The 4,884-nt window shown below is 43.8% G+C and overlaps 1 pseudogene across 1 annotated transcript; it reads right to left on the reverse strand.

The window, feature by feature from the left end:
* Positions 1-2,393: 2,393 nt before the first annotated feature.
* Positions 2,394-3,853, reverse strand: LOC103752153 (annotated as a pseudogene). Its single transcript, XR_003847062.1, has 2 exons — positions 3,489-3,853; positions 2,394-3,252 (listed from the first exon to the last, which is right to left on the reverse strand). The product of XR_003847062.1 is annotated as a heterogeneous nuclear ribonucleoprotein F-like (transcript).
* Positions 3,854-4,884: the final 1,031 nt, after the last annotated feature.

Raw genomic sequence — 4,884 nt, forward strand, 5'->3', positions numbered from 1 at the left:
GGTTCAAGTGAGAGATTATGCCTCAATGTATAAGGTGGAGAGCGATGGAGGAGGACACCTAACATCAACCTCTGGCCCCCATACACGTGTGCACACACCTGCATGAGGTGTATACCCACACACACACAGAAACACATGCCCATACCAGCCCCCCCCCCACGCACAGGCACAGGCACACACATTGATGGAGAAGCCTGGGGATGTAGCTTAGTTAGTAGCTTCACTACTTTACATGACTCCTGGGTTCCAACCCGAACACCACAAAAAAACAGATGTGGTGGTATCCAACATTATCCCAGCACTTAGGAGGTGGAGGCAGGAGGATCTTAAGTTTGAGATAGCTTGGGCCACATGAGACCCTGTCAACAAACCACCAAATTGCTGGGCACACCTAGAGTATGAAGAAAGGGGAACACAAGTTCAAAGCCAGCTTAGGCTATCTGGCAAAGATGCAGATCTTTGAGAGCAACAGGACCTTTCTCAGTCCAGATGTGCATGACCCAGGGACTTACAGTGCTGGCTCCTCACCAGTTACTAGAAGTCTATCTGACATAGGGGCTCTCAAGCTTGTCTCACATCTATGATAAAGATGTAGGGACATGGGGACACACACACATACACTCATACATACACACAGGAGTAGGGAAAGTGAAAGTCAGCTTTATTAAGGAGAATTATGGAAAAGTGAGAGAAACTCTTGAGAGTAGAGGTTCCAAAGAGGAAAAAGCACTGAGCCATTTGTGCAGGGGCTTTTTAGGACTCATGGAAGAAACTGGACAAAGACTGAGGTAATTTCTATTGAAAATGGTGAATTTTCTGGGCTTTTTGCAGGCCAAGTCAGTTAGGGAATGATACACTCTGTGCTTGTTCTGGCCTAGCCAGGGAGATGATCATGCATTGTTCTGGAACTGTTCACCCAGTTAGGGGAGATGAAGTCCCTCTTGTCTATCTCTGGCTTCTGCTTTGACAGCTGTTGACTTCGGCCCATCACTGGTTAACAACCCTGGCCAACATTGCTACTCTCCAAATTTGTAGGTGTTGCTGGTTTCACACCTTGGCATGGTCTGCTATGCATGAATTAGTCTATGTTCTCTCCATTCTCACATTTACATTAGCAGCTTGTAGCTTTACCATGGTGGGGACTTTCTTGGCTACGTCAAATCCACCTCCTTGTCTACAGGGCACTCTGGGATAGGTGGAGGCTTTTTAGAAGTCATTTTTACCCATAATTAAATATACTATAATTAGCTGCATTAGAAGCAAGACTATGTAAAAAGAGCAACAGTGTCTTGTGTTTCTCTGAGGATCTCCATGGGAGTGGTAACTTGCTAGTCATTCGATACTGGCTTTGTTCCCAGAGCCTTGTCTGTCCTCCTATCTCAACTCGGCTATGTCATACCCACCTGCAAGTCCCATTAGTTCTTATTCCTTGTGTTCCTGACCTTCATTTAATTTATGTTTTTGGCCTTTTTGAGACAGGGTCTCCCTATAGCCCAAGCTGGCCTTGAACTCACAGAGATCCACCTGCCTTTGCCTTTGCTGGGATTAAAGGCATGTGTCACCATGCCTGGCTTAATTTTATTTTATTTTTATTACTTGTTTTCATTGTGAAAAGTCTTTATTTTAGGAAAAAAATTAGTTATCAAAAAAAATTCAACAAGTGTTGCCTAGCAAAATACACCCAAAAGGAACTCACAGACAAAGTAAACTTTAAGTCAGGGCCTCACCAGTTCCTACAGTATTAGTGTTGTGTCTCAATTCTCAAAGCTAACTTTAAAAAGCTTAAACTTAACCTGAGATTGTAAACGAAAGTTTAACCTAGAATGAACCTGAGGAATCTTTAAATCAGGGATCTAGTACCTTTGAATTTTCTAAAAAAGTATATCTCCCCTGAGCTGGGCATGGTGGCGCATGCCTTTAGTCCCAGCAGAGGTAGACGAATCTCTGTGAGTTTGAGGCCAGCCTGGTCTACCTAGCGAGTTCAGGCCAGCAAGACCGTCTCAAAAAGCCAAAAAAAAAAAAAATACATCTCCCCAATGTTGTTCACTGTGGTATGCTGTAAAAGATCCACACTTAGCATACTTAAACTACTTTAACTTAGAGAACATCACTCAAAGTATGCTAAAATGTTAATTGAGAAGAGCAGGAGAAAATAGTTTGTTTATTCAATATTACATGCTAGAAGAAAAGTTTGCATGAGAAACATTGAAGAGGTAATTTTTTAATCCAGATTTCACAAGCTCATGGTACAAAGTGGGTCCCCAGCTTCCTCTGGAGTTACAAAATTGCTCTTCACTGCTTATTGACTGCCTGTCAGTTTTTTTATTGAAATAACTCGAATGTTCCTCCAATACTAATCCATCCATGTTGTCCTGATCTCTGTACCTGGCCCCCTAACAACCACTCAATGACTGTCTTTCCAGGCCACTATAGGTGGCCTGGGCTGCTGATACACCCATGCCCTGTATCACCTGACTGCTATAAGCCCCATTGCTGAATTCAGGAGGAGTTCTATTACCTATGTTGCATGTTGGCCCTATCCTTCCACATAACTGCCACAGCTTCTTCATGATGGGAAACTCAACATCAGCTTTGCCTGTCACTCTTCCATCATGGTCAGTCTCAATACGAACCTTCATGGGGTTGAGTGGAGAGAAGTTGTAAATGTTGATCTCTGTTGCTTTGTAGGGCAGCTCCCTCATGTGGACACAGTGGCTGGTGCTCTGTACTGTGAACTCCCTGTCTCCAGATCTGTGGTCATACATTCCTGAGGTCTTGCCCAAAAATGCCAGTGGTGAAGCTGTAGCCATCACTGAGGCCACTGTATTTTTCGTAGCCCCCATAGTCTGCACTATAGGCACTAGACTTCACCCTATCCAGGCCTGCCTACTTCACAATGCCAGTGTACCTCCTGGCTGTGCCAGGCTGGTCATAGGGCCCAGACCTCTGCACAGACATGAACTTCAGAAGTTACTTCCTTCTGACTCTTGAACACTTCAATATACCTGTACCCCATTCTCTCCTTGTGCTTCCCTACAGCTTTCTCAGCTAACTCCTGTGAGGCAAATTGCACAAACACCTCCCCTGTAATCTTGCCCTCTGGGTTCATAGGTACAATTTTGCAAAGGTTCCAATCTTAAAAAGAACAGAATGATTTCTTACTTTGTGTATCCAAATGGGAGTCCTTGAAGTCCCACAAAGTCATCATTGGCTATGTCAGTACTGTTTGGACCACTGTGCTTCAATACCCAAGCCAGGGCTGGAGAGATGGCTCAGCGGTTAAGAACACTAGCTATTCTTGCAGAAGACCCAGGTTTGAATCCCAGCACCCACATGGAAGCTAACAACTGTCTGTAACTCCAGCCCCAGGGGATCTGACAGCCTCTTCTGACCTCTGTGGGCATTGAATGACACGGGTGCACTTACCTACATGCAGGCAATACACGCATACACATAAAAAAATAAAATAAAATAAAATCAATACCCAATCCATCTCAGTTCTGTGTGACTTGAACACCTCAATATACCAGTTCCCATGATTTCCCTATCTTTTTCCAGAGCCAACTTTATATCATCAAGTTCAACTCAAGTTCAATGGAAGACTTACCACTCTGCCTGCCTTCTCTAGTGTAAATGAAATGAACACCTGCCATACCATCATGAATTGTACAGTCAGAGGAAGTTTTGTACGTCCTCAATTGAGCAGGACCATGGTAGGCCATGGAGTTTGACCACATAACCTTCACCTCTCTCAGGGCGTAGCATCATGGAAACTTGATGGGACTGATGTCACACAAGCTTGGGAAATTTTTTGTGGCACTTGAGGAGGTCAGGGGTGACTTCTATTTTCAATAAGCAAGCATGACACTTAAAATTACAGAGGCCTCTAAGGGAAAGTCCAGGGGCATCTTCTTTTTGTTCTTAACCTCAGAGCAGGAGGCTGATGGACCACTCTTCGGGGCTCCACAGCAGCTACGAGAAGGAAGAGCTACTTTTTATTTTTAATGTGTGTAAGTATATTGCCTGCATAGATGTACGTGCACTTGTGTTGTGCAATGCCTGCAGAGGTCAGAAGAGGGGGTCAGATCCTCTGGAACTGGAGTTACATACAGATGTTGGCTGCCATGTGGGTGCTGGGAACTGAACCCAGGTCCTTTGCAAGAACAGCCAGTGCTCTTAACTGCTGAGTCATTTCTCCAACCCTTCCCAATCTTCATTTTAATTTTAATGTCTATTCACACAGCATCAGCAAGACCTTGTCTCAAAGCAAACAAAAAACCCAAAACCATCACTATAGAAGCAGAGATACATTGTCATGTTGATTTTGGTTAGACATAGGACTCAATTATTCAAGCCTTATGTTTTTTTCTGGCAATTCAATTCCTGTAAGACTCCAAAAGTATTTATTTTTATTTTATGTGAGTATATGAGCATTTTGCCTGCATGTATGTGAAGGCACCATGTGTGGGAAAACCTGTAGAGGCCAGAAGAGGGCGTCATATCCTTTGAAACTGGAGTTAGACAGTTGCTAGCTGCCATGTAGGTACTGGGAACTAAACCTGGGTCCTCTACAAGAGCAGTTAGTGCTCTTAGTTGCTGAACCATGTCTCCAGCCCTCCCATAGGATTTTTTTTTTTTTTTGTAGTGTTGGCAACAGAAGTTCAGCCCTAACCCTGCTTCATACTGGCTTGTTCTGATAGTCTTTTCTGTGTTGATGCCAGTAGTCTAGTTTTACCTGAGTCCAGGTTCCTAAAAGATTAAGAGAACTCCTCAGGCTGCTGTGGGAAACACCACAGAGCTATGTCTCCATCCCTCCTACCCACCATGAACAAAAGACATTTTACTTATTAAATGCCAAAAGGTAAAAACTAACAATTGGACTTT

Source organism: Nannospalax galili, unplaced genomic scaffold, assembly GCF_000622305.1.
Source record: "Nannospalax galili isolate Female #2095 unplaced genomic scaffold, S.galili_v1.0 scaffold591, whole genome shotgun sequence".
Lineage (NCBI taxonomy): Eukaryota > Metazoa > Chordata > Mammalia > Rodentia > Spalacidae > Nannospalax > Nannospalax galili.